Consider the following 12,356-nt stretch of genomic DNA (forward strand, 5'->3'; position numbering starts at 1 on the left):
CTTTATGAGACTCGTGGCAATGTTTTCTTAACATGCTTTTCATAGTCTGGTGAAACCTCTCTAATGCCCCCTGACTTTCAGGATGATATGGGCTGGATGTCACATGCTTGATACCTAAGGTGTCAAGTACCCGGGCAAACACTTTAGACATGAAGTTGGTACCTTGGTCTGTTTGAACTACCTTCGGTAGACCAAACATGGAGAAAAACTTCAGAAGTGCCTTGGTGATGACCGGAGCAGTGATTTTCCATAGTGGGATGGCTTCTGGGAACCTAGTGGAAGCACACATGACAGTTAAGAGAAACTGGTTTCCAGTTTTAGTTTTAGGCAAGGGTCCCACACAATCCACAATCACCCTTTCAAATGGCTCTCCCATTACTGGAATAGGAATGAGAGGAGCAGGGTGAATCACCTGATTCGGTTTACCAACAACTTGGCACACATGACATGTTCGACAATAAAGAACTACATCAGACTTTAGTCCTGGCCAAAATAAGTGTTTTAAAAAACTCTTTCATACGTTTTTGTTACCCCCATGTGACCCGACCACGGATGATCATGAGCCAAGGACATCACCTGAGAACGATAGGCTGTTGGCACAACAACCTGATAAATTGCCAAGGAGTCCAACTCCTCACAGGCATCACTAATCCAGCGACGCATTAATAGGTCATCTTCCATAATGTATGCCATCTTCTTTGACTTGGCCTCTTCCTGACTGATAACAGAAGAGAGACATTTAGAAAGTGTTTCATCACTTAATTGGGCTGCCATGAATTCTTCCCGAGTGGCAGGCAGTTGTACAAGCTCTGAGCTGTTACTGGGTGATCCAGCACCAGCAGACCGGGCCTCCTCTGGCAGTCGGTCCGACTCAGTCACGTCCTCAAGAAACTGCCCTGTAGCAAGAAAATAATCAGACAAATCCTCTCCATATTTCTTTGACTGGGCCCTTGTAACAACACAAGCAGGAAAGATTTCGGGAGATACTTCAGCTGATTTCTCAGCGTCTAAACTTAGATCCAGAGAATCAATGACCTCAGGTACTGGCTTAACTTTGCCCCCAGCCAAGTCATTACTGAGGATGAAATCAACACCTTTGATGGGTAAGGCAGGGAGGACAGCAACTTTAAAGAATCCTTTGACAAGAGATGAGTGAATATAAACATTGTGCAAAGGAGCCGCACTTAGTGTCATGCCTACCCCTTGAACAACAGCACTTGATCCACATGATGATTTGGAGGTTAAAGGTAAGATGCCTTCTCTAATTATGGACTGAGAACCTCCTGTGTCCCTAAGTACCTGTACTGGCAGCTGGTCTTTAGGATCCCCTGTTAAAGAAACAAAGCCCTTGGAAATAAAGGGTTTGAAACAGGGATCAGGTACATCATCTTCCTGGGACATTTCTATGTCTGATAGGGAAACTCCTTTAATGAGTCCCATTCCTTTTGGCGTCTGAAAGCGTTGCGAAACTTGTTGCTTACGCTTTAAGAAATGACACCCTGAAATAAGGTGTCCTGTTTTATGGCAGTAGCTACACTCACGGGGCCCCCGTGGAGGTGATGGTGGTCCTCTTGACCTTTCAAAAGTTGTTGGGCCAAGATCAGGTCTTCCGGTTTGTGATATTGAAGCTCTATCTGGGCGCAAGGGTGAAGAAAACACAGTCTTGTGAGTGAGCATAAATTCATCTGCTAAAACAGCTGCTTTAGCCAGTGAAGTGACCTTTTGTTCATTTAAGAATATCACCATTCTTTCAGGCAAAGAATTCTTAAAATCTTCCAAGAGAAGTAACTGACGAAGACTCTCAAAATGATCCTTCACTTCATTAGCCGCACACCATTTATCAAAGAGAATGCCCTTCTCTCGCGCAAACTCAACAAATGTCTGCGTAGCAGACTTTTTATGGTGTCTGAACTTTTGTCTGTAGGCCTCCGGCACAAGCTCATAAGAACGCAAGATCGACTCCTTAAGCACTTCGTACTGCAAGCTTTCTTCCAAAGAAAGTGAAGATACCACTTCCTGAGCCTTACCTACTAATTTGCACTGAAGTAGGATTGGCCACATGTCTTTAGGCCAGACTAGTGCGGTAGCAATTCTCTCAAAAGCACAAAAATATGAGTCAACCTCTGACTCTCTAAAAGTTGGCACTAAAGCAATATTTTTACTAACATCAAAACTTTTTGTATGCGAAGGTATTGACCTCTCAAATGTCTGCTCTGAAGAGATTCTCTGGGCATCAACTTCAAGCCGCTTTAACGTGATTTATTTCTCAGCTTCTATCTCTAACTTGCGAATCTGCAGTTTGTAATCATAGTCTGCTCTACGCACCATTTCCTTCTCCTGGACCTCCAGCTGAAGACGGGCAAGACAAACTTTTAGTTTGGCATTACTACTTGCACCTAAACTACCCGGAGAGAAAGCCTCTAACCTAGGAAGCGTTGCAGGAGGAGCTTCAGGACTAAACTTGTCAACGCTAGGTGTAGCTAATACACCTTCCCTATCATCTTCAATAGACTCTTTAGCCCTAGGCTGAGTTGACATGCTTGGGATTTCCAGAATCTTTAACTCCTCTAGTTTTTGCAGGATTTTCTCTCTTATCTCTTTTTTTACTTTATACTTGTCTACTGAAATGTTAAAGTGAGCTGCAATACATAACATGTCATCTTTGCGACAGGAATACAACGTATCAACACTTGGACTTTCAATAAAGTCCTGTAAGTCAAACCCCATTTTTCAGCCTATGTACAACACCTACAATGACTTCTCAATTATTGGTTGTTTTTAGCTCAGGAAAATAGATATCCCGGTCGAGTCCCCATTTGTTACTTCCCCACTAAGGTCTAGGGGACCTGGAGACAATAACATACAACCAATAATTAATGAGGGAGTCAGCGTAACAGTTTACAAAAGGTTTATTTTCTTAACCCAGAACCGAACAGACATGTAACTGAAACCTTAGTTGGTGAGGAGGAGGAGGAGTCAAAGGATTGTGGCGGCTCGTCCGGTTCCTAGGAATGGCAGGGTACTATCGCCGTTTCTGCAGAAAGCGGCGAAGTTCCCTCCTGGTGGTTGGCACTGGGAGGGAGGCAATTGCACTGATTTTTGCATCAGCAGGGCACACCTGCCCTCGACCAACCTGCTGACCAAGGTAGAGAACGGTACCTTTTCCAAACTCACATTTGGCAAGGTTAAGCGTTAGGGAAGCGGCCGACAAGCATTTAAAAACTTCTCTTAAGGTAGACATGTGACATCCAGCCCATATCATCCTGAAAGTCAGGGGGCATTAGAGAGGTTTCACCAGACTATGAAAAGCATGTTAAGAAAACATTGCCACGAGTCTCATAAAGATTGGGATGACGGTGTTCCTTTGGTGTTATTTGCTGCCCGTGAAGCTGTTCAGGAGTCTCTAGGTTTTAGTCCTGCTGAGCTAGTGTTTGGACATGAGGTCAGAGGTCCTTTAAGAGTTCTTAAAGAGCATTTGATCATGCCAACGAAAAAAGTTTGTAGTATCCCGGACGATCCCCCACTTGTTACGTCCCCACTAAGGTCTAGGGGACCTGGAGACAATAACATACAACCAATAATTAATGAGGGAGTCAGCGTAACAGTTTACAAAAGGTTTATTTTCTTAACCCAGAACCGAACAGACATGTAACTGAAACCTTAGTTGGTGAGGAGGAGGAGGAGTCAAAGGATTGCGCCAAACAAAAGAAACAAGCATAACAAAACCAGGCCTATCTCTACATCTATCCTTTGAAACCAAAACTCAAACAAAAACCCTCACTAACTAAACTACAAAGACTTTGACAAAACAATATACAGGGGTGGCAACAATCCGCTAACCTAGTGTGTCTAAACATTAGTTAGCTACGTGGTGAGAAATGTACAGGGTACCCCAGACTTACCTAACTCCTCCACCTCTCAACACACTTTCAATAAGGTCAGACAATACAAAGAAATTTAGTGGCTAAACACTGCAGGCTCCTTCATCAGCAACAGGCCCAGAGTGAGAGAGCGAGAAGACTTCCTGGGTGCCTCCTTTATGGTCGGCCCTGGCTGCTGATAGGCCAGCTGAGGGTGAGAGGATCCAATCAGCCATCAGACTTAGGTGCACAGGCAGATACCGATCAGCTGCTGATTAGCTGTGCAGAAGACAGGGAGAAGAGAGAAACACAGGAGGGAAGGAAAACCACACCAGTACAGCCTGCCTGGCACGTAACAGGCGTGAATAAACTTTTGTTTGAAAATTGTTTTAAAATAAAGACTGGAAAGGAAGGTTTGTTTGTGAGTGGAGCCTGCACTGTTATGTTGGTTTGTTTGTTTGTTGACCTCTAGCTGGCTGCAGTTTGTGTGTGTGTGTGTGTGTGTGTGTGTGTGTGTGTGTGTGTGTGTGTGTGCGTGCGTGCGTGCGTGCGTGCGTGCGTGCGTGCGTGCGTGCGTGCGTGCGTGCGTGTGCGTGTGCAAAATGAAGTCGAAACATTGTTGTTCACGTCGATACCCTCCCCTGAGTATCGGCTATAGCATTCACACAATAAGAGGGTGTGATGGAGGTTGGAACGAGGAATGTAGGGACCAGAGGGACGATAGGGAGAGAGAGAGAGAGGAGGGGGAGAGAGAGAATTAATGGGGGGGATGGGCAGAGCTGTCTGTTTGGAACACTCAGGTCTCACTGCTATGTGATGAAGATGAAGTGAAGTGCTAAAAATCAATAATGTGCTCGATATGTCCTCAGAAAGGTTTGACCACTGAGTCCCCAACCGAGGGGATTCATTGGAGATGTGGGGTGAATATATTGTGTGAGCTTCAGTCAATTCTGATGCTGCAACCAAAATGACTGATTAACCTGAGCAAAGTGCAATCAAACCATAAAGTCGAAAAGTTTCAAATGAAATGTTGATGGAATGAATAAGGCGGATAATTGAAAGTCACTAAAACATCGATTAGCATGTTACTGTAAATGTACAGCGGTTACACTGAGCTTATAAAAAAAACTGCTTGAAACCATATCAACAATGGAATGGAAATGAGCCTGGACATTAAAATGACCAGATTGAATCTACACTAAAAAGTTTGATGATGATTAATCGGATCATGTGTTAAAAACTTAATCTCTGAGTCACGGCGGCTTTATCAGCTCTCATCAGTCTTCTGGATAACAATAGAGATTCACCATGGAAAGCAAAGCAGCCTATTATACTCTAAAAACCCACTAAGTGGCAATAACAAGCGATGACATTGCAGTGACATCGCCGTCCCCCTGACAAGCAGAATGTACCACAGGGAGATGCATCATCTGCTGGGGTTCTGTATCTCACCAGATTGGAGCTATAGCCTGATATCAGGACTAACTGGGCCCTGGCCATGAAAACATTGATCTGGAAGATAATATTAAATATAAGATCATTATGGCTTTGCTTAGTGTAGAGGCTGTAAAACATGGGATCATCAAGCTCGGATAAACTCAGGGGAGATGAGGCAAAAGGGATGGTATGTGCATGTATGTGTGAGTGTGTATGGAAAAGAAAAAGCTTCAGAAGACTGTAGTAAGACTAAGTCCCAGGCCATCAGATGGGTACTCCTGGGAGAGATCAGTAGCATGGAAAACCACACTGTATATATACTGGTGTGCCTGATGTATGATCATTTTAATTGGTTACAGTTGGTTTTCATCATTTTCCACTTGACTGCATTCATTGCATCTAATTAACACAGTTAATTGGTGATTTCAGAAAGCGGGTTACACTTTATGTCCATCCGTTTGTATAATCGAGCCCATAAATTAGACTTCCTTCATTACTTTGTTTTACAGTTGTTTAAGATCATCTATTGCAAAGATGAGATTGTAGTTTGTTAGGCTGTTAAAGGAGTCATGAGTTATTGCTTTGACTTTGTTGAGTAATGGCGGAAAAGCGTCAGACCCTGGCCAATCAGGGCCATCTTTTACGACTTGGTGTTGCGAATGGTAGGTGTGTCATACTGACTTCAGTGTTCCTATTCACAGCTCCAACAACAAGTGTTTACTTATGTTATCGAGGTGAAAATGTGAATGTTGGATTTGGCTTCTTGTTTGGCTTCCTTCTCCTTTGGTAAAAAGTATGTGGGTGCGCAGCGTAAAGGGTGAGGTTGGATCCACAAGTTTAATTCATTGGAATCTGGGCTAAGGGTTAATAGTCAAATGGTTATACGTTCACATATATGAAATAAAACATAATTCCTCCTTTACTTTGCCACATTTTTTTAAATTTGCAAAGAATAGCGTGTTTTCTAGTATTCTGTACATCCAGTGGTTTATATTCAGTTACAGTTTGGAAATCTGTAGACTAGAGTATTATATCACAAGATAAATCAAGTCCATGTTATTATTTGTTGCATAACTAGCTTTAATATTGTTTTAATGTCAAGCAGTGCATTATTTTCCAATCAATCTGCACTTAATCTGCTGTATGCCGAACTACACTGAACAAAAATATAAATGCAACACTTTTGTTTTTGCTCCCATTTTTCATGAGATGAACTCAAAGATCTAAAACATTCTGGGGGGGTCCGAAAACCAGTCAGTATCTGGTGTGACCACCATTTGCCTCACGCAGTGCAACACATCTCCTTTGCATAGAGTTGATCAGGTTGTTGATTGTGGCCTGTGGAATGTTGGTCCACTCCTCTTCAATGGCTGTGCGAAGTTGCTGGATATTGGCAGGAACTGGAACACGCTGTCGTATACGCCGATCCAGAGCATCCCAAACATGCTCAATGGGTGACATGTCCGGTGAGTATGCTAGCCATGCAAGAACTGGGATGTTTTCAGCCTCCAGGAATTGTGTACAGATCCTTGCAACATGGGGCCGTGTATTATCATGCTGCAACATGAGGTGATGGTCGTGGATGAATGGCACAACAATGTGGCTCAGGATCTCGTCACGGTATCTCTGTGCATTCACAATGCCATCAATAAAATGCACCTGTGTTCGTCATCCATAACATACGCCTGCCCATACCATAACCCCACCACCACCATGGGCCACTCGATTCACAACATTGACATCAGAAAACCGCTCACCCACACGACGCCACACACGCTGTCTGCCATCTGCCCTGAACAGTGAAAACCGGGATTCATCCGTGAAGAGAACACCTCTCCAACGTGCCAGACGCCATCGAATGTGAGCATTTGCCCACTCAAGCCGGTTACGAGGACGAACCGGAGTCAGGTCGAGACCCCGATGAGGATGACGAGCATGCAGATGAGCTTCCCTGAGACGGTTTCTGACAGTTTGTGCAGAAATTCTTTGGTTATGCAAACCGATTGTTGCAGCAGCTGTCCGAGTGGCTGGTCTCAGACGATCTTGGAGGTGAACATGCTGGATGTGGAGGTCCTGGGCTGGTGTGGTTACACGTGGTCTGCGGTTGTGAGGCCGGTTGGATGTACTGCCAAATTCTCTGAAATGCCTTTGGAGACGGCTTATGGTAGAGAAATGAACATTCAATTCACGGGCAACAGCTCTGGTGGACATTCCTGCTGTCAGCATGCCAATTGCACGCTCCCTCAAAACTTGCGACATCTGTGGCATTGTGCTGTGTGATAAAACTGAACATTTCAGAGTGGTCTTTTATTGTGGCCAGCCTAAGGCACACCTGTGCAATAATCATGCTGTCTAATCAGCATCTTGATATGCCACACCTGTGAGGTGGGATGGATTATCTCGGCAAAGGAGAAGTGCTCACTATCACAGACTTTTTCAGATTTGTGAACAATATTTGAGAGAGATGGTTATTTTGTGTATATAGAAAATGTTTTAGATCTTTGAGTTTATCTCATGAAAAATGGGAGCAAAAACAAAAGTGTTGCATTTATATTTTTGTTCAGTGTAATAATGTAACAAATGACTGTAACCATACAGTTATGAGTCTGCTAATTGTTTTTTTCATATAACAATGAAAGGAATGGAACCAGTGACTGCCTTGCAATAGACATTTTAAAACTGCAGAGTTGTTACAAATATGACACATAACTTACATTTCCAGAGCTAAAACTTCCAAAGACACTAGGAAACATGTAATAATGTGTCCTGCATGTTCCCAGGTGAAGTTTAACCTTCTGAAAATGAGGAGTATTGCTTCCCCACAGGGTGAGGGTCAGGCTGGAGCCTCTTACTGTAAGTGCTTCCTTTTGCCTCTGAAGTTAAAACATTTGACTTCCACCGCAGAATAACATATTCAAACTATGATGTATGAGTCCGGGAGAGACTTCAATTAATTTCCCCTGCCAGGTAACGTGAATGTGCCGTAGCCCCAGTACATTAAGCGGAACTAAATGAAATAATGCAGACATTATGGTTCATTGCAACAACCAGGTTCCATATCACCTGCAATCTATTTTGGCTAATCAATCTGCCAGTGCTTCCACAAGATTAATTATCCAGCAATGGATCTCTCACTATGAAACCAAACTCCTTTCCTCAGCTATTCCCCTTCACCACCTTCCGCCTGCTAATTCTTGTTCTGATAATTAATGTAGAAGATAAAGCCACAGACATGGAACCATGGAGCACTCTTTAGTGGACACTGTTAGATTAAATGCCGTAAGGGATAATAGCTATATCGCAGAACTCCCAAGATCAGCGGTTCCCAACCTGTGGTCCGCGGCCCCCTAGTGGTCCGCGAAGGCATTGCAAGTGGGCCGCCAAATAATTTGCAAAACATTATGATTTGTGTGGAAACATTTCATTATTAAGATTTGTTTTTATTTGAACCTCTTTTACTTTTTCTTTCTTGATCCTCCTTAGCAAAGTTCATTACAGTCCTTGACAGCGGTACTACTGGATTAACAACGTGTCACATGTTCTGAATTGACCAATCAGAATCGAGTATTCAACTAAACCGTGTAATACAAATGTTTGTTTGTTACTGATAGATAGCTCCTTTCTAATTAAAATAAAAAGTACTCTGAGGACTTTATTCAGCCTCTATTGTTTATGGTTGAATGTGGGCCACGAAAAAAATGTAGATTCTTAAGTGGGCCCTGAGTTGAAAAAGGTTAGGAACCGTTGCCCTAGATACAACTGACCTTTCCTGACTTGTTATCACCAGGGCAATTATTGACAAACTGTCCATTCTATGTTTAAAATTGCATTGAATTTACTTTCAGGTTTTAAGAAGCATTCACTCAATGAAAAACACATCTTCTGAGTGAGCTGGAAGTTTAGGAAGAGGAAAAGTGTAAAGTTTCTCATTAGTTGGGAGACTGTGGGTGATGGTCATGTTGGACCAGCAGCCTAAAATTAAAAATACATTTTAATTTTGTTCTTAGTTATGTGTTTAATAAAATGATTTTTTATTTGGCTTTGAATCAAAGGAAATATATTTAATCCACCGGGCAGATGGAGGAGTGGGCAGTTAAAGTGTGTAATCATTTCATCTAAATCAGGACAGAGAATATCTCGACTCAAATTAATCTGTCTGGATGACAGCTAATGGGAAAATACAGCTCTTGATGCCCCACCTTCATGATACACATACAATCCATGCAGGTGTTCACAGGCATAACTGCATCATGGACACAAGTATGTGCACATGTCACCTACAAATATTCCTCATCAACCACAAAGTCAACACTGATGAAGGACATAATGAGAAAGTGTCACAATTTAGAACATGGCCCGCATAATTGATATGCAATAAAGTCTGAATAAATCTCCCTCGTTCCTTTAATCCATGTCGGCGGTAGATCACCTCAGCGCGACGTTCGAGCTTCACAGTTATGACCCATTACATCTGATTGAAAGGAGGCGGTATTTCATTTCCCCCTAAGCCTCATGCTATCACCTGACGTAAACAATCACATTCTTTCATTGTGCAGAGGCCTCTGTAATGAAATTAATGAGCCTGTGTTGAGGGGGAAAGATGTCCCAAGTAATGAATGCGCCGTTAACTCACCTCTCACCTTCAAATGTTTTCTTTGCATCACTCTTGGGTCTTCTTTGTCTTTCTGAAAGGCACAAAGAAAAAGAACAGAAAGATTAGAAGAGAAAAAAAAACTACAGTAAATGCCGAACTGGAAAGTTGTTAAGGACAGTTAATTATCTTGTAAACAAGTTGGTTTGTTTTGCATAATAGAAGCGTCACTGGACAGTTTTAAACCACAAGGACTGTGCAGTACCAAACAGGGACAAGGAACAAAGGGATGGAAAACTTTCAAAAACTATTATTACAGTAGATGGTTGAAAAATAAAAGCTTTGACCAAAGAGCCACTCTGCAGCAGGAAGCAACAACATGTATCAGCCATTTACCGTAATAATCATATTCAAAGATATTCAAATGCAGGAGGAAATGTAACCCCCAATCCCCTTGTATAACGGCACAAAGGCTAAAGAGGGTTTCTTGTTTTTGTTCTTTTCTGCTGTTTGAGCGGGAAAAAAGAGAAGGTAGGGGTGTGAGAAATTATGAATAGCTTCCTCACCTCAAACTCCATCTGTTTCATGTGATAATATCTATTTCACTTTTTCTGTGCAAGATAAACAGGCAGAGGAGCAGGCTGTGTTGGTGTGAGTAAGACACATATGTAACATCATCAATAAACAGAGAAAGAACATTGAAAGCAATGTGTTAAAAGGTTTGCACCATGTATAAGACCTGTGTCAAAGGTTTGTTTTATCATGCTCCGCTAGATCGACATTTTACAAGCCACTGACTTCCCATGCTAGCCTCCCCTTTCATCTCTTTTCGTGAGTTGAAAAGCACTTAGGCAGATGTTCTCTGCCACCCTGCTCTGCTGTCCCTGTCACACCTGCCCTGATGCTCCTGCAGCTGTTTCCCTGCCCTTTCAAACAGCAAACACAAACATGTGCACAACCACCTCTTTGGGGACTTTGCTTTAGTGCAGGACAGAACTAAATTCCTCTGTGCTCTAAAGGGGAAAAAAAGTGTTGGGTGTTAAAAGGGGAAATATCAGACTAAATAGGACGGGTCAATGAAGCTGGTGTTTGGGAGGAAATTTTGAGAACCTGCTGTTGGTAAATGGTTTCTTATAGGATTTTACCAAAGGAGCCATCAAGAAAATGCTCCTCTTGTGCTGCTCAAGTTATCAAGATTCAGTGCACCGGTTGAAATGGCGTTGAATGGAAGAGTTGAATGGAAGAGTTGAATGAAACGATTAACCTCTCTGAACACATGAGCTGTGTCAATCCAAGCACAGCAGCTAACCAATGCCATTTGTCAAGTCAATATTGTGGGTACACTAACGCAAGGAAGAATCATGCACGGACGACCGCCACAACAGACAACCTCAGGTTTCAGAGGAGCATCTGCTAGGTTAAACATCACATGGATTTATCTTTTCAAGGAATCTAGGGGTTGAGTGGTGTTTTTCAAATGTTCTTTGATATACATTTGAAAGAACATAACCTTTACTCTGATTTTTCAAAGACTAGTGAAGGAGATGCACTCAGTATAAAAATAAATGCTTAGAGTCATTCAAGCAAGCGCACCTGTCGTGTATGATGTACTTGAATAGCGCTTACTCATCTCATTCCTCTTTACCAGTACAGCAGCCATTGTGTGCAGCTGAAAAGCCGTCATTGAATTGCTGTTGGTATTCAACACCATTTAATTAAATGTCGGCCATAGGAACAGATGAGTGAAAGGGAGTGGAGTATTGGGTCAATCTGCCCTGATCTCTAATCTAAGTAAATGGGTTTGTCTACCATATTTGGGAATACAACGTATAGTGAATACTTCCAAGTGAAATGTATAACACTTTAAGGTAAAAAGTATGACTGAGCTGTTGTAAGAACATTAACATAGATGTTACAGGTAAAACTAATCAAATATTTGGTACCTATTTAGTGTTAATTCAATTGTCTGTATTCATTATATGCCAATGATATCACATATGGCGTATGTTGTTTTCTTTGAAAGATCATAAAGCACTAATGTTACTTATTTCCTAATCCCCAGTCATCACATGGCCACCTCCCCTATGTAAATGGCTATGTGCCTTATTCTATTTCCTTTGAAATTCAAGACAACAAGAGTTGATGTGTACCGACCTGGTGTCCCTAACGGGGGGGGAAAGTCCATGTACAATAGATCAACAGTGTTATTATAACCTGACAGGTTTTATAATTTAAGCCCTGTGGGCCTCAATAACATTCTCTGACTCACAACCAGACCCATACATTTAGCTTTTTCTTATTATATTGTATTCTTAAGAACTGTTTCACATTCAATGTATGCAGTTTCTCTCATTTCCTAACTCTCATTCATTTGTATAACAACTTCTTTCACACTTAGGTTATCCTAATTATCTTATATATGTCTAACTCATGCCCAATGCTCTCTCTCATTTAGAGACCTCTTGTCT

The sequence above is a fragment of the Gymnodraco acuticeps genome, unplaced genomic scaffold, assembly GCF_902827175.1.
Source record: "Gymnodraco acuticeps unplaced genomic scaffold, fGymAcu1.1, whole genome shotgun sequence".
Taxonomy (NCBI): Eukaryota; Metazoa; Chordata; class Actinopteri; order Perciformes; family Bathydraconidae; genus Gymnodraco; species Gymnodraco acuticeps.